The following is a 22568-nucleotide window of genomic DNA, read 5'->3' as shown; positions in this document are numbered from 1 at the left end:
GTAAAATATATTAAAAAATAAAATTCTCCATGTGAACTAAACGAAATTTGTATATAAATCATCATATCCACATTACGAGTTCTAATTATTTATTATATTTTATGAAATTCTTTATTTTCACATAATGAATTTCAAACACAATATAGTAAATGACCTATATCCAAATTAATTTTTCAACACTATATTTCCTTAACTTTTTTTCTCGTTTGAATTATTTGGAAACGAAGCTTATATTCTATGTGTGGTTTTAAAGTTACCATTTTGTGTTTTTTTAGTTTTAATATAAAAACAATAGTATAAACTATACTTAAATTTAATTTTTAGTGCTTCAGCTATTTTTGTTAAAAATAATGATATAATATTTTCTTCGATACATTTTTAGATGTATACTTTAAAAAAATCGTTAAGTGACATGTGTCACGTTTATATTATTTTATTTTTAAAATAAAATATTATTTAAAAATATTTTAAGAAAAATCTGAATATGACACGTGTCACTTAATGGTTCTTTTTAACGGTAGACACTTAAAAAATGTAACAGAGAAAATATTAGACATACATTTTTAACAAAAAATTCTTTAGATACCAAAAGTCATTTTTTAGTATAGTTTAAACACTTATTTTTATATTAAACTTTTTTTAAGATATTATTGAGTGTTTAGTTTTTATTATTCAATGTTTAATTTATGATTTTTTAATTTATTTAAAAGTAATTTTTAATAGAATTAAATTATTTCAATTTTATATATATATTTGAATTATATTTAAAATTAAGTGGTATTACTAATTAAAAAAAATAGTAGGATAATTTTAAAAAATCAATGTATAATGAGTTGTATAGATGATGAGAAATGTAGTCCATAAGTTGGCAGTTACGTGGACAGCTTACGGACGAACAACGCAACTGTACAAAAATCGAATGTGCGGAGGCGGAAGTAGTTTACTGAAGGCAAAACCGAAGTCCGCGTGTCATACTCACACCTTCATAATTCGATGTAAACGTATTGTTGTTTTGTTTGTTTTTTCCCCCAAATCATTTCGCCCTTTATTGCATGATTATTACTATTTTTACTGCTACCTTTTCTCCAAATATTCGTCCCGATTCATAAATCTCATAATTTGAATTACTTATAATTGAATTATTCTTTATTTTTTATTTTAATTGTTTATTTAACGATTATGATAGTTTAAAATCAAGTTTTAGAAAGAGTAAATATATTTAATTGATTGATTAAATTATTCATTTTATTCTCTTATATTCTCTTATCTTATAGACTCTAGACTTACTTTTTTTTTTAAGTCTCTATTTTTCTCCCTTTTAAATATAATTAAGATTAGATTAAGAATTTATCATAATAAAAAATCAAATTAAATAAAACATGATTCAATAGATGAACAAATCTATTATTATTTTTTTTGTTTAATTTTTTTTCTTTATTGAAACCTTATTTCTCAATTTCGTCAAGTAAAACCTTAGCCTTAGTAATTTCTTCAGATTCTGTGCCCCTAAAAGCTTTCAGAATTTTGTGTTTCACGATCTTCAAAATCATGTGATTTGAACGTTCCCACCTCTCAAAGTCCCTTTTTGCATCAGGGTTACTCTCCGCAGTGAAAGGTACATGTTTATTATTCCCTTAATGCAAGATCTATGTCCATACAACCAATCACTATAAGTAAGTGCATTTTTCATTACTTGAAATTTGTCCCATTAAGCATGGGAATATAATTGATATGAGAAAAAATTGTGACAACAGAAGAACTAGCTGAACACAATAAATAACAAGCTCATCTAAGCAAACAATAAATCCGAATAATGTCTAATTCCTATCACAATATACCAAACACTACATTAATATCAAGGCTTTGGACAATAATACTAACAGTAAATGATACTCTTGTTGTAGTAATCAAACACTGAAAATAAACTATGTTGAACAAAAGACTAATCTTTTGGACTAATGTAATGCTCCCATAAAAATGACCTTATAATTGTCACATATTCATTACCACATGTGTCACTTGAAATCCGACCAAATATTAATTTTTCTTTGGGTCAATTAATAAACACATGAATTACAATAACACATAATCATTTTGATATTTAAATAATTAATCTATGTAAAAGATGTCACTTTGACAACATTTTGTTTCAACAAATTCACTAAAATAACAGACAAAGCCAAAATACGAATTTATTTATTCTTGAATAATTTACTTAATAACCATTAATCAAAATTAAAATTTTTAATCAAGCCATATTAAATATATATTAATAATTTATATTCCATGAAACCAATCGCATAAAGTCAAGAATTAAACAAATTCAATTTTCATGTGAAAAATCCAATATCGATTACAGAAACAAAACAAAATCATAAACTGAAACAGTTTGAAACAAATGCATGTGAAATCACCAAATTATATTCACGACTTAAATTACCAAACAGAGGCATGTGATAAAAAAGTAATATTCATGTTATAACTTTTTATTATTATAAAAAATAAGATAAAATATTAACCATGCGATATGTTAATCGATTACTAGAGAGAACCAATTGCAGAATGTAGATGTAATCCACATATCATGGTAAACACTTAAAAGAAAAAAATTATTAATAGTGGATTTTTCCACGATTATCAATCACATGATTTTCAAGAAACAAATATATTATCAATAACAACAACAACAAATCTCATAGTTACAATAGAATTATCTTTTCAATCCCTAAATATAAATCCTAAAATTAATTGATTCTTAATGATTTGATATGAGAAGCTCTGATACCACTTGTTATAACTAAAACATAAATCAATATGAAAAACCTAACCAGTATCTAACAATGTCAAACCATTAAAAATAAAATAAATACTAAATTTACAGAACTGCACTTGAATCCATTGTTGGAGATTACGTATAAGGTTGAGATATTGAAGATTGCCCTGTAGTTGTGATCTTTCAAGAAGATAGAATTCCCTTTAGTATTAACTCTCTGACGGGGATAAGAGTAATACGAGATATCTATTTTTTGGGGACCATAACCCCTTTATATTGTTGATTGAATCAGTTATTGTATGTACTTATAACTCTACCCCTCATCAAATTATAAATACAACTTTAATAATATCTACACTTTTATTTCCATTATACTTCTAATACCTTGTGACTTTATAACATAATTGATCACTTAATTAGTCATATTTTATGATAACAATATACATGATAAATAGGTACCCATAATTATGGATTTTAATCCAACACTAACATCTTCTTCAGAATTAAGATATAAGATTTTAAGACTAAAATCACACACACACTCATATATATATTAAAAATATATTATTCAATTATTCAAATTTTTAATTTTTAAGCTCATAAAATGACACTACAAAATTTCTATCAAAATTGGTTTCGGTAAAATTCAACTAATTATCTTGAGTATACTTAAATAACCCAACTATAAATAACCTCAAAATCAAGGGACTATATGACTAATTGACCCTTAGAAAACTCAAGATACTTGGTTTAATTTACCAAAATCATCCTTAAAATTTTAAGGGTTACATTTAGGGATGCGCATGGGGTGGGGCAGTTCGGTTTTTTGGCCACCCAACCTTGACCCGAAAATATATATCTTATATTCGATCTCGTTTCGTCCCGATGAATTCTAGGATTTTTCAACCTCGAATCCACCTCGAATTTTAGATTAAAACTCTAACTTCAATCCAATTCGATCCAAATATAATAATATTTTAAAATAATTAAAATAATATATTTTAATAATATACAAATAAAAATTCATAAAATATTAAATATATATAAATTAATCGAAATAGATAGGATCGACGATTTTTTCACCTTTAACCCGATCATATCCCGTCCCGAAGTTATATACTATATAACCCATCCAAAGTTTCAAGATTTCAAAATGAAAAAAAAAAACTATCACTATAAGATCAGATAGGTCGAGACCTGTCTTATTCATATATTTTGGCCATCCCGATTACATTACTAAGTTAACTTCTTATTAAGCTATCCCAATGCAAGGGGTTGATGTAAACTACACAATAAATTTATGGGTAAACTACTCCAATGGTCACTAATATTTAGGTGAGTTTTTGTTTTCACCACTGATGTTTCAAAAGTTACAAATCGATCACTACTGTTATCGTTTGTTACAAATTGGTCACTCGCCGTTAACAGACGTGACGGAACACAAATAGTCCATGTTATTTATAAATTCTTTCAATTTGATCCTAGTTTTAATAAATTAAAATATATTTATTTTTAATTCTTATAAATAATGATATATTTTTATACAAAATAATTAAATGTTTTTTTAGTTATAAAAACAAAAAAAATAACGTCATGATATTATTATTATTGATATGATGAAAAATTAGTACTAATTACTAAATCATGCTCTATATAGGAAAGCAATTTTAGCTACTGACTCGTATTAGTCCACGCATAATTAATCATCCCTGAAGAAGAAAGTTATCGATTTTTGCAGAAAAATTATGTTCCACAGAAGATGAAAGCAGCTTCAAGTTGGTCAGTACCTAACATCGTTTCTTCCATCTTATTTATCAACACAATTTTGATTCTGTTTTCTTCCCCTCAGTTCTGTTTCGCTAGAGATAATATAACAGTAAAAAGTTGACTCGCAGATGGGGAAACTCTTGTTTCTGCTGGAAATAGATTTGAACTGGGGTTCTTTAGCCCATCAAGCATCTCCAACGTGAAGAGATATGTGAGGATATGGTATATCTCTAATCCAAAAATACTTGTTTGGGTTGCCAATGGAAAAAATCCAGTTCCAGATAGGACTGGGGTTCTATCTGTTGCAGATGGCACACTGAAGTTATCCGATGACAAAGGGAACCTTTATTGGTCTGCACAGCCTGGGGTTAAGCGTTCAACTCCAATGGTGAAGCTTAGTGATACCGGTAACTTGATTCTACTCGATCGGTCGAAACTATATCTTTGGCAAAGCTTTGAGCATCCGACGGATACATTTCTTTATGGTATGAAGATGAATGCCGATATCTTATTAACTTCATGGCACAGTGAAGATGATCCATCACCGGGAAACTTCACGTTCGGACTAGATTCTCAATCGCGTCCTGTTGTCATGGAAGCACATTTACTGGAGATCAAGTAGAGCAGATGAACTGCCTTCTACATTAGTCAACTTCTGGAATTTCAGCATGAGTAAAGGAACGGTGTTGAGTTCTACTGGACATTTACAGTGTTGGGAGTTGAATACTGAAGATACTAAATTTTTTATCCATATTATTATTATTAATATTATTATTATCCTTATTATTATTATTATTATTATTATCATTATTATTATTATTATTAAATATATTAAAAAATAATAATTACAGGCCCAATTACAATTGACCGGCCCAGTTACAAACCAACCAGAACCGGTCCAAATCCAACAGAAACCCTAAATATTTGGGTTCCAGTGAGGGTTTCCTAACCCTAATTTGATCAGCCGCCTCAGCTCACGACCGTTGGATCTGATAAGATCCAACGGTCCAGATGGTGCCAGAAGGAAACCCTAGGGTTTGATACCCTAGGGCCACGCGGCGCCCGCTCCAGCTTCCACGCGGCGACAGCCCTCGCCGCCTCCGCCGCTGCCATCCCAACCGAAGACTCCAGAAGATCATATACCAGCCGTTCATGCAAGGCTACGGGTGAGTCACCACTGGTAGTCCGGTGACTCACCGAGGCCCCCTCTTCGGACCGGTCTGAGACGAACACCGGTGGTGGCTATAAAAGCCCACCATCTGCGAAGAAAAAAAAAGAGAGACACAAACTAGAAACAGAACGGAGAAGAAAAGACAGAAAAGAAAAAAAAAAAAAACTAATACCAACGATCTCAGCAGCAAAAACCAGAAAGAAAAAAAAAGAGAAAAAGGAAGAAGACTTACCGAGGAAGCGTCGACCACCGGATCTCGTCAGAACCTTCGAAACATCGAAGGTATTTTTGTAAGATTTGCTCCGATTAGGAGCCTTTTAAAGAAGAAACACCGGGACCGTCCTTAGGACGGTCCGATCTATCTATTCGTATAAAAATATTTTTTTTCGGCCACGGATGCGGTGGCCGGCGGTGATATTCACGGCGGCTCACGGTGGCCGACTGGTAACCGGCTTCCCTCCGATGAGGGAAGCTAGAGAGAAGGCAGAGAGTTTAAAACTCTCTCAGTGAAGAGAGAGAAGAAAATGGAAATGAAGGTTGGCCCTTCGGGCCACGGTTTTGGACTCTTATAGTCCTTCCCGAACGACGTCGTTTCGGGAAGGACTATGCGTAATTAAATAGTTAAACCCGTCCGCAGTCCCTCGTATTTGTAAATTTTACATTTTGGCCACTAAACTGAATCTATAATAATTTTAATTCAGTCTTTGAATTTTAATTTATTCATTTTAGTCCTTTTTATTAAAAAATATTTAGGATAAATAACAGATTTAATCCCTCAATTTTAATAATAATATTTTAATCCTTAGTTTATATTTTTAATTTATTTTATTATAATCCGAATTTTAGATAATTTTATTTTAGTCACTAAATTAAATAAGAAATAGCATGTTTAATCCCTATAATTTTGGTTAATTATAAATTAGATTTTTAATTTTTTTACTGTATTAGTCAGTATTTTATATGTTTTCATTTATTTTATTGTTTTTTTAAATATTTTAGTAGTATGTTTATTATAAATAAATATTTTTTCATATATAATAAATAGTAATTTTTAAATATTTATTTTAATATCGAAGAAAAGGACAGTCTTAAAACAACTGGATGTTCTATTCTGATGTTTTAAAATTAAAAATTAAACAATATTATTTAAATTTATCATATCAAAGAAAGAGCTGTCTTAAGGCACCTAGAAGTTCTTTTCTGATATCTATAAATAAATAATATTTTTATATAATTTTGAAATAATAAGATTATATTAAATATATTTTGAATTTTAATTTTAATAATAAGAGCAATTTATAATTAAAAAGTACCAATTTTGGGCGTTGTAGGGGTGCTAATCCTTCCCTAAAACGTAACCGACCACGAATCCCTTTTTATTATTAAGAACGAGTTTTGGTTATAAAACGCAGATCAGTTCATTTTTTAATTGATGTTTTTTTTATAAAACTCTTTTAAAAGAAAATTTTTAGGTATTCGACCTACCTGATCCAAAGGCCGATGGCGACTCCCAAATTATTTTCAAAACCATTTATTCACATCAATTTCTCGCCAAATAAATATTTCGTGCCCGGACGAAAACCGGTTACGACAGCTTGGCGACTCCGCTGGGGACTAGTCATGCTTTGAAATTAATTATAAATTGTCTCTATTTAGAAAAATCATTTATTTAATTTTTAATTATTTCTTTCAAATTTTTTATTACTTATATTTTATATATTTATTAATATTTTTTTCAGGTATTAATTATTTATTTATCTGTTAGAGGGAACATTTCTCTCACACACAACACTTGCATTGCATAACATAAAAGCTCTATATTGAGTTTGTCCCTTTTAAGTGGAGTGAAAGCGACGTCTTCGTGAGAATTTATTCTCCGTGTCAGACCTAGCAAGTAACTTTCGGGGTTCATATGCTCTATGTCTTCGTGAGAATTATTCTCCGTGTCAGGTATAGAGAAATGTATCGCCTCGAATTGAACTCGATCCGCTAAATCTGTAATGGACTAGGATTGAGGGTTGACAGCCCAGAGGGCATCAACAAGGACAGTTCGAGTACCTTTACTCCTAGAACTAAAAACCTGCATATAATAAACCCTAGAAACTCTCCTGATCTGAAACCATTGTAAGTAAGTATACACAAAGGAGAAATAAGTTTTAGCTTTTAATTTATTTTATTTCCTTTTCTTTTTCCTGAATAAATGCATGTGAACTAGAAATCGTGCAGTTAAGTTAAATTTTCCAAACAAAGCATGGAACTAGAAAGCATGAGGTTAAGATTTATACATGATATAGTTTTTTTTAGTTGGTACTAACTATTCTATTTTTTTTTTATTTTTTTTCATGTATATATACATTGCTCTAATCCGTTCATATGATTTCTTTTGTTTGCATTACATGATCATGGCATAACCAAAAGGTTTGACTTAAAGACTGTTCATCATATTGGAAAAAATCGTAAATGGACAAAAAGTTTTATGATCAAACAAAATATGATGCGGCCAAAGAAAGACATCCTGAAGAAACTACGAGGATCGAGGGAAGTTCTGTACATAGAGAACCGGTTATATTAATACCAAAAGTAATCCATAAAGATTCTGCTAGATTGATACCAAAAGCAGTCTATGGTAAGAGTATCAGTCGGGATATTCAGAGTAGTGGAGATTTTTATGAAGCTCAAGCATGTTATTTGAAGGACTTGAACGACCAAAAACAAGAAATTGAGCACAGAAATGAAAACCATGCATGAAGATTTTCAGAAGATCAGTCAAGCCTTTCAAAATGCTGGCCTAGGAAGTACCCCAGAAGAATGGATACAGGGGTCACCAAGCTGAAAAAGAGCTGCAACATATATGAAGATTTTGTTCAAGAACTTCTTGGACAGAAAATTTCTCTTACAAGGGAAAATGAGCAACTCCGAGAAGTGACACAGAAAATGAAAGAGAATGTCATGGAAGAGGTTGTAGTCCAGACAAGCAATGTCCCTTAAGTTGATAGACTAATTTGGCTTTGGAGAAGTTAGGAAGAAATATATCCCTATATGTAAAGTTTTGTTTGATGTACCGAAACTTTTGCGTTCATGAAATCTGTTCTAAGATGATCACTCTTGAGTAACACCTTTTCATACATGCATTTGTATTTTGCATTTGTACATTTTTACGTTTGTATTTACATTTACATTTTTAAATTTACATCATGCATTAAATATATTAATTAAATAATAATGTTTATTTTTTTCAATATCAAAGAAAAGGGCAGTCTTAAATAACTGGATGTCCTATTCTGGTATTTTAAAAAAATTACATTTACAATTTTACATTTGCATATTTACATTTGGCATCTTTGCATTTGTATTGCACAATTTGTATTCTTGTTATTACACTCACATATTTACATTTGCATTTGGCATCTTTGCATTTTTTTAATACATTAAAACATTCATTCATTAAAATAAGGATTTCAAACGAAGTGATCTTGGTTTTTCCTTGAAGCAAGAACGCTCAGCACGACACAAGAAAAATGTCTAAAGAAACTGAAGATAGGCTAGCCAAATTGAGATAAAGCAGAAAGAAATACAAGAGGAATTGAGGAGCAAGTTGGCACAAATCGAAGCTAATTCTCAGATCGATCTACTGAACAATAAAAGAAATTGATAAATATTTGACTGCTAAAAGTCTTGTTGAAAACTCCACAAATCCTCTGGGTATTACACCTGTTCATATTCCTGAGTTCACCTCTGTACCCCAGGAAATTCAATCACCGATTTACTTTGCTGTTAAGAACTCACCATATCAAGCTAGAGCATCATTCCCCACTGATTGTCCTACTACTTCTGAGTTGAAGCCTGATGAATTTTGTAATAAGGTCCTTGACCTAAACAAATCGTTGAGAAGGAAAAATTCACTCAACGACTGGAAAATATAGAATAGGTGATAAATCTATAGAGACAGTTGAGTCATTTTATGGGTTGATGCCAAAGAACTAAGTTTGGTCCCTGGCCTGGTTATTCCACCAAAGTTCAAGGTTCCAGATTTTGAGAAGTATAATGGGACCACATGCCATTCATATCATATCACTATGTATTGTCGTCGATGACTGGCTATATAGAGAATAAAAAGTTGTTGATCCACTGTTTCCAAGACAGTTTATCTGGGTCTGCATCCAGATGGTATAATCCACTAAAACGTACTCAAATACGTTCTTGGAGGGATTAGCTCAAGCATTTTGGGTCAATACAAGCACATGACTGATAAGGCCCCTGATCGAACAATGTTGCAAAGCATGAATATGAAGTGCAATGAAAGCTTTCGACAAGTGGGTCTTATTCAGTGTAACATGGTGCCAAATCTTATAGAGTGATCAAGAAGAAAGAATGTGCAGGGATTTCAATTTCCTTCCTTCCACTGTTCGAGTGAAAAGTTGCATCCAAAAATGCTCTCAGCCAGATCAATTACTCCACAACTTGATCAATCACATGCCTCCAATGATAATTGGACCTATAAGGAAGTTCCTTGATAAATCATACTGGAATTCCAAATTGTTCAGCTAAGGTTCCTGGTAACCTTAAGGGAAATTCCAAGACCCTTAGAGCAAGCAATTCAAAAATGCAAGATAAAAGAAGGGTTTAAGGTCAATGTTCAGAAACCATGTTGCAACAAAAACTAATGTCCCAATCCTACGAAGAATATCAGACACAAGAAAATGGGAAATAAATCAAAGGCTCCCAATGATGTAATTCGAGATTGGCCCATAGGTCTAAAAAAGAATGAGACATATAACCCAGAAGACCTCAGATACAGTATCAGATTTTCCGAAAACCAGTAGGCAAAGGACAACTTAAGAATCTGGTTAATATTACCCCCAGTTATAGCTGAAATGAGCATTCAGAACCCCCTCGAAACATGAGAGCTTCATTCGTTCAGAACGATCAAGAAAGTGATAGCCTCACGAGCGAGAAAAAACTCTGAAGGTTTTCAAGAATCTATCTCAGACCTGTACCCTCATTTGGTTAAAGGTCACTACATTACACCAAGATTGGTGAAGGTGTCACCAAAGCCTTATGTCCATTGCTATGATCAAAATAGCTTCTGTAATTTTCACTTGGGAGTATCTGGACATTCAACAGGGAATTGTTGGTCACTGTTAAAGGAAATAGAGACGCTCGTTGACAAGGGAGTCTTGACACAAGAACAATCAAGAAATGGGACAAATAAGGATAAAATCCTGGGCCAAGTACACACCCAACAATAGAGTAATGATGCATAAACAAGTGGAAGTATTATTTATCACTGTAGTACCTTTGTACTTTCAGCATCTTGTTTGAATATGTTTTCTGTTCCTTTCTCTGCCTTTTGTGCAAAAAAAATAATTGTGTGTTTATGGTTTGAGCAAAGAATCAGTTTTAATCTTGATTATTGAGTTCAAGAGATTAAATATTCTTTTAAATTTGCAAGAGTTAGATCTATTGGCAAGTGGTAAAATTATATCTTCATATCCCATCCAATGTCAATTACTCGACCCTTACCAAAACCAAATCCTGACACTACATTTATCTGAGATTCTGAAGAAATGTCTCTACTTGTTTTTGAGACTCACTCTAGTGTTTACCTTCTCGGATAGAGTTAGTTGGTTTATGAGATTACCCCTTCCACCATATACATGACTTTAAGAGTCACACATTTATCCTTCCAAACACAAAACCATCATAAACCAAAAGACCTCAAAAGAACCAAACTTTCAATTATCCGTGAATTTTACTGCAAGAAGAGACGAGAGGCATCATGGACCAACTCATTGATGATAATTTCGAGTGATTAGGGCATACTCAAAAGAAGGGGAAAGTGATTGATTGAAATAAATATATCATGCATTAATTACATTTTTCATGTAAGTAAAATTAATCTTGAATATTCATCCACCTGGAGATACCTCTTTTTACAAAGGTTTCTGTGTATGAGATGACGAACGATTGTTTCATTTATCCTTTAATATATATATATATCCTTTGTTGTCCCCACTTGAGCCTGAATGATTTTTCTTCTGATTCAACCCTAACCAAGGATCACCCTCCACATTAGGGGGCAAGGTGAAGGATATTTGCTCACAAGAATAAAGATTGTTAATACATTTTTATTACGAAGACAAGTTTCCATGAAATCATGAAAGTTTTGAACTACAAAGTATGTCAATACAGATGCTTGAGATCAATCCAATCAAGAATAATGGAAAACCTCCAAAATGCAAAAGGAAAAGGAGGTGCTCAAAGCAATTGAAGTATTATACTCATCCAGCAAAGAAGAAGAAAAAAAAACAAAAAAAAAAAAGGAAAATTGAATCATGATGGGTGATTTGAGCCTCAAGTTACAAGGTTGATCAATACAACAAGAAGAGCAAGAAATGCTGGAGATATGAGAAAATGGAAATGAATCCAAAATTTGGCAGTCTAGAGGGATCCAGTTGATGGAAAATTCCCCAGCAAGGCAGATCCAAGTCAAACAAAACAAGATTGATGGCATCAGAATGAATTGTCCTTGGTTTGATGACCCTTAAACACTTATTTGGGCCTTTTTATCCCTTTCTTTCGTAACCATAAGCCATGGCCTACGTTACGTACCTGGAAAGTCCATTAATCATACATGGATTTCTAAGTAAAAGATGATATCTTTAGAATTCATTCCGCCTTCCAAGATTGATTTTTATTTGCAAAAATTAGTTTTTAAAATCTTTAATGCATGATATGAAAATGATAAGGTGGGTTCAAGATATAAATTTTTAAATAACATCTTGAAACCAAAGGAGGATTCGAGTTGAAAACCTGAAAAGGCGGCTCGAATATGAATGGTGCAACAACGACATAAGAGACGATCTTAAGCTCTTAATGAAGCACCACACATCTAAAAACGTTCCTGAGATTCTGGAAACGAGAAGCATCTACAAGATGAGCATAACAACCATTTCTTCAGTTAGTGAAGCCCGAAACGACATACTGAACCAACTTGAAAGAACCTACTTTACCAAAATCAACCTACACCTCAAATCAGTCAATAATTTTGACACTTGCCATAGAACTATGATTTTTGAATGATTTAAAAGTGTAGTTGATTTATTTGATATTCATTAAACTCATTGTTTATGATTCGATTATATTGTGAACCTGAAAGGGGTAATACTTTGCAAAATTCTTTCATTCTTCAATAAAGAAAGGAGAAAAAACATTTTCAAACAATACAGTCTCAAATGAGGAAGGTCCTAAAAGCAATTGTTGCTTATTCTACCTCTGTTGTAGAAAAAGAATGAACGAAGCCAGAAGAATGAAGCGCTTCACATTTTTGAAGGCAAGTGGTCCAAGAAGCCAGAAAGTCTGGAGAATTGAACTTGTGGGACACTCTCCTATGACATTAGCAATTCATCAAGAAAGATTATCGTTTATCTCATGCTGAGGGCGATAAGCATCACCAGACAGATTATTTTCCCCAACCATCAATTCATGTTCTCTAGAAGATTACATCAAAAGCCATGAACAAGTTACTACCTGCACTCTGGTGTTAGCTCAAGTCTTGATACATCATTGCTACTTCTTCTACGCCGATCACTTTCTTTGTCAAAATGATATCTATTATGTCCTTCAGAAGATTGTTGAATTTGAATTTGAGGACTTATGGCACAGAATAAGACGTTGGAACAAATTCTACATTTGTATGCCGTACAGGATTCTAAAAGTTGAGATAACCAGTTTTACCATCAACTAAACCTTTCCATGGTTAGGGAAGAGTGGGATATGGCAGTGTGTATTTTGGAGCAGCAAAATAGACAGTCACTGTGGCAGTCATTGCAAGAAAATGCACTAACAAAAATCTTCTAGTTCATCATGATGATGTTTATTTCTTCCAGTAAGGTTGTTACGCTGGATGACACTGACAACAAGGTCGAATTCGCCAAAACTACTCATCAATTGCTCCAACCGATCATCATTCAGTTCTTGCACATCTGTTTTCAAAAATATGCCAAGACAGTAGAAGACAACCTCTGCATCATTGATCCCAGAGAAAAGAGACAGGACATTGATACCACCATGGAACATGTCTCTATACAGATCCTTGTGTATGGTTTTTAGGGAAACCTAGAAGCATTTCCACCTCATCAGATTCAAGTGGAACAATTTTATTCTTTTCAACCCATACCAGATTCCATTTTCAGCACTCATCAAGAACATACTTCTGGACACTCGAAGGTGGCTCATTGTCATAAGCTTCAAGAGCCTTACAGATACTTTCTGTCAATTTGGCACTTCCTGTACATGTTTAAAACAGTTCAACTTTGTTATTGGATCCCATGAAGGCCATCATTTCTTTGTCAATGGAAAAGCATCAGCACATGGAGGAAGCAGAATAAGAGAAAATTTGTTCTCAATTGGCAGAATTATGAATATAGCCCTTTTCAGTGTAGTAGCATGAAAATGCTTCGAATCTACAAATTATGGCTCTACATCGAATAAGTACTGTGATATTCCAGTCCAAACATTAACTGGAGCAAGTGCCATGTGCTCATAGTAGAAATAAGAAGACTCAATAGCATCTTCTGGAAGTGTTCTTTGAGTTATCTGATCTGGTTTGGTATGAACCCCAAAAACCAATCATTGGATTTTAAAGATGAATTTGCTCATAGTAGAAATAAGAAGACTCAATAGCATCTTCTAGAAGTGTTCTTTGAGTTTTCTGATCTGGTTTGGTATGAACCCCAAAACCAATCATTAGATTTAAAAGATGAATTTGCTCATAGTAGAAATATGAAGACCCAATAGCATCTTCTGGAAGTGTTCTTTGAGTTATCTGATCTGATTCGGTAGGAACCCCAGAACCGATCATTGGAATTGAAAGATGAACTGCATGATCATCTTCATTAAGAAGCTTCTTTTCAAGCTTCCTCTGCTTCTTCCTTTTCCACAAATCATAACCCAAGTTTTGCCTTTGCTTGTAATTGGGATCATTGCATAATAGCTTCCTATCTTCTACCACAAGAAGTGCATCAGTAACCCTAGCCATTTGATCAGCACATATAAAATCTGTCAATTCTGCAATTGATGAATCTGAACCACATCTCTCCATGGTTATTGAAGTTTCAGCCTCTGAGAATCCCATTTTTGTCAAGTATAACAGTTTACTCTCCTCATCAGAATCAGAATTCATGATTTCCTCGATATCAGAAGAACTATCAATATATGTGAAACCATCCTGAAAGATCGCTTCATAATCAGATGAGTTGTTATCAGAATCAACATGTTGCATGGGTGAGGATTTTTGATGAGCTTGTACCATTGAATATGTAGTCTTGCTACTGCATCAGATTACTGTTTGCATAAATTGGTTTCTCTCCCACAGAAAAGTATATTTAAGAGATGGCCTTCACTGAAAGATGATAAGCCACTATGTCAGTCTGGAACGGATTACCAAGCTATTTTTACTACTCTGTCTGATTAAATCCCTCTATATACAGAAAATGGTCAGTTCATTCAAAAGAGGCACATATCTCAGACGTTTCTGTCAAAATGATTGATTGTTTCTTAAGTCTGTGACAACGTGAAGAGGATTCCTCCAGTTACTTGACAACACTGCTGTTTAGTGACACCATAATGAGAGCCTTCAAGATAAACAAATTTGGGGCACGAATAAATCCACAAGTACCTACAACAGTGCATTGTCAAAATTGGACCTTGTTCAGATAATGATATTCAAGTCAAACAGACATTGAGAGTGAATCAGAAGCAGAATATTGGGGCATCTCGAAAGCCCATTTCAGACAGAAATGTTTCATGTGGGACATCTTGAGGCCCATTCAACCAGAAATAGAATATTAGGGCATTTTGAAGGCTCACAGCAATATGAATATTTGGGCATTCTTGGAGGTTCATCTCAATAAATAACATTGAGCATACTTTAGCATCTATATCAGAAAATGTTGAGGCATTTTAAAGGTTCCTTCAGACAGATCCATGTGGGGCATTTTGAAGGCTCAGATTAACAAGAAGCAAATGTTGGAGCATGCTGAAAGCCCATTTCAATCGGAATCAGGAATGTTGATGCATTCTGCTGCTTGTATTAGCAAATGTTGGGCATGTTGAAGGCCCATATCATCATGTGTCAAGATCATTGACTTGAACAAATATTTCCAATGAGACAAATATATGAAGAATGAAAATGGTGAAACAGTGACAGTCTAGCTGACTATACATAATTGCTTCGTTCATCAGGCAGTTACATTATGATCATGTTGTTGAACAAATGTTTACTCAGCAAGTATGTTTTCAAATACCTAATCTTCTTAACCGTATGTCACATGATAGTATGTTCTTTGTTAAGCTACATTACGGTTGCATGAATAAGATGGTCCCCAGGTAGACTACTCGTTCCAAGGTTCAGTTCCTCAAGATCTCAGCTTTAAATTTGGCCTTTTGTGTCAGTGATAATTGAAAATATTTCTTTGAGGTTCCTGGCAGTTAGTTTCAACCATACTGTTGGGATTATGAAGTTGTTTTCACATCAGTTTTTACTTGCTTGATGACATTCTTCTGAGACTTGACTCACTTACATTACTGTTATTCCCGTTGTTACTGGGGTCATTATTGCTAGCCAGGCAGAACTGAGTTTTTATCTATTTTGGGTTATCATGTGCGTTTTATCCCCAGCAGCAAGAATTTCATGAACCTCTTTCTGTACATAAATCCTATAGCGGATGTGTTTCTACTTCCTACAATTCTCATTATGAAAGAAAGCGTGATCAGTATCACATTTGTCTTTGCCCGAGATGATATCAAGATCAGTTAGTGTCCTATTCAATTCAACACTAGCATATCTTGTGAATTTGACCAACTTTTTGGTCATATCAACATTACACTTGAATCCCCATTGAGTTTTGTTCTCAAGTGGTCTTATGACATCATACAAAACTTTGAACACCATGAAAAGCCTCAATGATTGAGAAATCTTAGCAGAAACCACAAGAAAGAAGAATGTGTTGTCAAATGTTTTACATCCAAGCAGAAGCCACATGAGATGATAATGTGTTATCAAATGTTTTCGACCCAGTGATTATGATGTTGAACCAATGTTGTGATCATATGGTTTCCATTTTTGATCCAAGATGAAGTTTGTCTTTTTCAACTTCAAGATTATAGATGAGATATGATGAAGATTTCTTTCCGCAGATGGAGAGCTGAAATTTTAACCACAAGAAACTAGTTAAACGACAAGTTGTTGTTAAGCATCTCGACATGATATGGTCCAAGTTGCCTTATTCGAGATCTGATTATATGTGGAGACATGAAAAAAATTTGGAATAAATCTTCCTTGTGATGTGTTTCAAGAGTCAAATCAGAACAGACTCTACTCTCCTAATTAATCCTTGCTGAGTCAGGCATATCTACATCTACACTCTTCAAAGATGATAGATTCCCTTTTTAAAGATGACAGATTCTCTTTTCAAAGATGAAAGCTTTATCGGATTTCTGCACAACTCCAAGCAAAGAAAGTTGGTTTTATCCAAGACAAAATGGGCATCAAGGTCATAGTTCTGACTACGACAAGAGTTCCACATAGTTCTGACTACGACAAGAGTTCCACAATTCTTCTAAGACTTTCATGAAGCAAGAAGACATAAAGATACAAGTTGATCAGATGGTTCTTCAGAAATGCAAGCTTGATAGCATAAGTTGCTACACTGATATCCAGAGGTGACCCTGGCAATAAATGATGAAGTGGAGGAAAACCGAGTTCACCATTTTGAAGTTAAACGAAGATTGCATCAACATTCATGCATCATATTTAGACATTTGCAAAATAGGAGCATTTTCATTCATTTTATCCATGTTGAATATTTGACAGGAATTTCAAAGATTTTAGCAAAGTTCAAATCCATCATTCAATGGATCAACATTGCCAGGTAAAGTTCATAATGAGAAGAACTCATCTGAAGAAGGAAGAAGAAATTCATAATGAGAAGAATTTGTTCAACCTTTTACTTGAATTCATCATTTGATGGATCAACATTGCCAGGTAAAGTTCATAATGAGAAGAACTCATCTGAAGAAGGAAGAAGAAATTCATAATGAGAAGAATTTGTTCAACCTTTTACTTGAATTCATCATTTGATGGATCAACATTGCCAGGTAAAGTTCATAATGAGAAGAACTCATCTGAAGAAGGAAGAAGAAGTTCATAATGAGAAGAATTTGTTCAACCTTTTGCTTGAATTCATCATTTGATGGATCAACATTGCCAGGTAAAGTTCATAATGAGAAGAACTCATCTGAAGAAGGAAGAAAAAGTTCATAATGAGAAGAACTCATCAAGAGCTTATTCAACCTTTTGAATGACTCTATCACAAAAAGGAGGTCATCATCATCCCCAGCAGAAAGTTCATAATAAGAAGAACTTATTTGGAGAAAAAGAAGAATTTATTCAATATCTCCATAATGATCAAAGTAAAGTCAAATGGATAAAAAATTTTATTATCTTTTCATCTTTGCCCTATTCTTGTTAACATAAGAATGAGCAAAGAGGGGCAGCTGAAGATACTAAAATTTTTATCCATATTATTATTATTAATATTATTATTATCCTTATTATTATTATTATTATTATTATCATTATTATTATTATTATTAAATATATTAAAAAATAATAATTACAGGCCCAATTACAATTGGACCGGCCCAGTTACAAACCAACCAGAACCGGTCCAAATCCAACCAGAAACCCTAAATATTTGGGTTTCCAGTTAGGGTTTCCTAACCCTAATTTGATCAGCCGCCTCAGCTCACGACCGTTGGATCTGATAAGATCCAACGGTCCAGATGGTGCCAGAAGGAAACCCTAGGGTTTGATACCCTAGGGCCACGCGGCGCCGCTCCAGCTTCCACGCGGCTGCCGACAGCCCTCGCCGCCTCCGCCGCTGCCACGTCCCAACCGAAGACTCCAGAAGATCATATACCAGCCGTCCATGCAAGGCTACGGGGTGAGTCACCACTGGTAGTCCGGTGACTCACCGAGGCCCCCTCTTCGGACCGGTCTGAGACGAACACCGGTGGTGGCTATAAAGCCACCACCCCATCTGCGAAGAAAAAAAAGAGAGAGGACAAAACTAGAAACAGAGAACGGAGAAGAAAAAGACAGAGAAAAGAAAAAAAAACAAACTAATACCAACGATCTCAGCAGCAAAGAACCAGAAGAAAAAAAAAGAGAGAAAAAGGAAGAAGAGACTTACCGAGGAAGCGTCGACCACCGGATCTCGTCAGAACCTTCGAAACATCGAAGGTATTTTTGTAAGATTTGCTCCGATTAGGAGCCTTTTAAAGGAAGAAACACCGGGACCGTCCTTAGGACGTCCGATCTATCTATTCGTATAAAAATATTTTTTTTCGGCCACCGGATGCGGTGGCCGGCGGTGATATTCACGGCGGCTCACGGTGGCCGACTGGTAACCGGCTTCCCTCCGATGAGGGAAGCTAGAGAGAAGGCAGAGAGTTTAAAACTCTCTCAGTGAAGAGAGAGAGAAGAAAATGGAAAATGAAGGTTGGCCCTTCGGGCCAGCCGGTTTTGGAATCTTATAGTCCTTCCCGAACGACGTCGTTTCGGGAAGGACTATGCGCGTAATTATGAAATAGTTAAACCCCGTCCGCAGTCCCTCGTATTTGTAAATTTTACATTTTGGTCACTAAACTGAATCTATAATAATTTTAATTCAGTCTTTGAATTTTAATTTTATTCATTTTAGTCCTTTTTATTAAAATAATATATTTAGGATAAATAACAGATTTAATCCCTCAATTTTAATAAATAATATTTAATCCTTAGTTTATATTTTAATTTATTTTATTATAATATCCGAATTTTAGATAATTTATTTTAGTCACTAAATTATTAAATAAGAAAATAGCATGTTTAATCCCTATAATTTTGGTTAATTATAAATTAGATTTTTAATTTTATTTTTACTGTAATTTAGTCAGTTATTTTATATGTTTTCATTTATTTTATTGTTTTTTTAAATATATTGTTTTAGTAGTATGTTTATTATATAAATAAATATTTTTTTCATATATATATAATAAATAGTAATTTTTAAATATTTATTTTAATATCGAAGAAAAGGACAGTCTTAAAACAACTGGATGTTCTATTCTGATGTTTTAAAATTAAAAATTAAACAATATTATTTAAAATTTATCAATATCAAATAAAAGAGCTGTCTTAAGGCACCTAGAAGTTCTTTTCTGATATTTATAAATAATAAATATTTTTTTATAATTTGAAATAATAAGATTATAAATTAAATATATTTTTGAATTTTTAAATTTTAATAATAAGAGACAATTTATAATTAAAAAGTACCAATTTTGGGCGTTGTAGGGGTGCTAATCCTTCCCTAAACGTAACCGACCACGAATCCCTTTTTATTATTAAGAACGAGTTTTTGGTTATAAAACGCAGATCAGTTCATTTTTTAATTGATGTTTTTTTTTTATAAAAACTCTTTTAAAAGAAAAATTTTTAGGTATTCGACCTACCTGATCCAAAAGGCCGATGGCGACTCCCAAATTATTTTCAAAACCATTTATTCACATCAATTTTCTCGCCAAATAAATATTTCGTGCCCGGACGAAAACCGGTTACGACAGATACAGACATGAAAAGTTGGAACTTGATATGGTGGGAGCCAAACAACAACTGTAGTATGTTCAATTTTTGTGGCAACTTTGGCATCTGCAATCAGGGATTTAAATAGCGTTCACGGTCGCGTCGCGTTTATCGCGGTTGCGGACATAACGGATGTCATCGCAGTCACTGCGGATGACGCAGTCGTGAATATTTTTAAATTTCACACAACTTATCCTAAAACAGTATAATTATAATTATAATGAGTCATTTTTAATGATGTTTAGAATGTTTTCTAAACGAAATTGACATATATATAATATAGTTTAACCACGTGTTTTCCGTCATGCTTGTTAACGGCGAGTGACCAATTTGTAACAAACGATAACGGTAGTAACCAGTTTGTAACTTTTGAAACATCAATGGTGAAAACGAAAACTTACCCAAATATTATATACCATTAAAGTAGTTTACCCTAAATTTATTTTCCAGCTCATTGAGGACATATAAGCAGGTCAGTCCAGGGCAGGGCAAAAGGGGCGCCCGCCCAAGGCCCACAAATTAATTTTTTTAGTATAATATTTTTTATTTTTCTGATAATAAATTAAAAAATTGTAAAATAAAATAGGGTAATATATGCATTTAGCACCTAAACTATTAATTTTGATCCGTTTTAGTACTTAAACTTTTATTTTTTAAAAGCATATCTAATGTTTAGTTTCATTTCATTTTAGTATCACATCGTTAATAACTTAACGCGTTTAGTACCTAAACTATCAGTTTTGGTTTGTTTTAGCACCTAAAATTTCAAAAAAAAAATAAAATAAATAAAACTTAAGGTTAAATTTTGAATGAGTACTAAAATGAAATAAAAAAACTAAAGTTTTTAACGACGGGTACTGAAATGAAACAAAAACTAAACTTTAGGTATGATTTTGAAAAAATTGAAAGTTTAGGTACTAAAATATATCAAAACTAATAATTTAGGTACTAAACACGTAATTTACCCAATAAAATAATTGGGCTCATGAATTTATTAAGGTGTCAATTGTTATTATTGAATTTTATATTAACGTTAATAAAATGTTCTTCCATAAAATTCTAATTCAATATTTCTTTCCCAAAATAAAAAAAAATCAATTGAATCTCTTTAATTTTGGTCTTTCCAAATTTCCACCATCAATTCACCAAATCTCTTTCCCGATTTTTTATATCAATGAAAAAATTTTATTAAAGTAATTTTTTTCTTCAAAACTTAATGAGAGAAAAAAATAAGTATAATTAACATGCTTTTTTCTCTTTCTATGTTTCACGATTCCTCTGAAAATTATTATTCTCATTTTTGTAATTTATTATTTCTCTCTCACACATAAGTCATAATTGTTTGTCATCAATTGTGGTGCTTGAATCATATTGAAGTTTGTTCTTAAATGTTTAGGTAGATCACATTTTCAAATTCTTTCTTTTAATTTTTATATATTTTCAAATTCTAAATAAGATCGTTATTTCATTTTCAAATGCTATATTATGTATTGAGAAAAAATATGTTGGAAAACATTGATGTTGACATTATCATAAATGGTTTTGCATCCAAAAATGATTGATTGTAATATTTTTTTTATAAGTATTTATATTCTTAATTATATTTTTGACATCTTTTATATTGTAATGAATAACTATTTTTAATTTAATGAAAAATCTAATAAAATTTTATATTACATATTTGTTAAATTTTTTTACATTAGAGGCTCATTTTTTTATTTTCACCCCGAGCCTAGAAATAGTCAGAACTGACCTTTCATATAAGTAAGGTAATAGTAGAATTTTAAATTTTAATATATATATCATCGAACCAAATTTAGGTGAATTTAAATAACTTATAATAGTTCTATTGTTATAGACTTATAAGTAGGGATGAACATAGGTCGGGTTTTCGACCAATCCGACCTAAGCCAAAATTTTTATATCTCTATCTGAAATCTGATTCAACCTGAGTTTAGAGTAATTTCACCCAACCCAAAACACGATCTGACTTTTGAGATAAAACCCAACTCCGACCCAAACCAACCTAAAATAATATAAAATTATTAATTTTATTCGATAAATAAGGACTTAAATGAAAAAATAATATAAAGAGGGTTAGTCTTGCAATTATCCCTAAATATATAAGGTATTTTTATATTATTTTTTGGGTTAGGTCAGAATTTTCA

The 22568-nt window shown here is 32.6% G+C and overlaps 1 long non-coding RNA gene across 1 annotated transcript; it reads left to right on the top strand.

Annotated features, from left to right (window-relative positions):
- The first annotated feature begins 4448 nt into the window (after positions 1-4448).
- Positions 4449-4888, top strand: LOC120149003. The gene is made up of 3 exons (XR_005518419.1): positions 4449-4552; positions 4658-4762; positions 4849-4888. It is a non-coding gene; the product is annotated as an uncharacterized LOC120149003 (long non-coding RNA).
- Positions 4889-22568: the final 17680 nt, after the last annotated feature.

The sequence above is a fragment of the Hibiscus syriacus genome, unplaced genomic scaffold (genome assembly GCF_006381635.1).
Source record: "Hibiscus syriacus cultivar Baekdansim isolate YM2019G1 unplaced genomic scaffold, ASM638163v2 tig00110988_pilon, whole genome shotgun sequence".
In the NCBI taxonomy this organism is placed as follows: Eukaryota; Viridiplantae; Streptophyta; class Magnoliopsida; order Malvales; family Malvaceae; genus Hibiscus; species Hibiscus syriacus.
The sequence above is the reverse complement of the archived record's forward strand: the minus strand, read 5'-3'. Positions and strand labels throughout refer to the sequence as shown.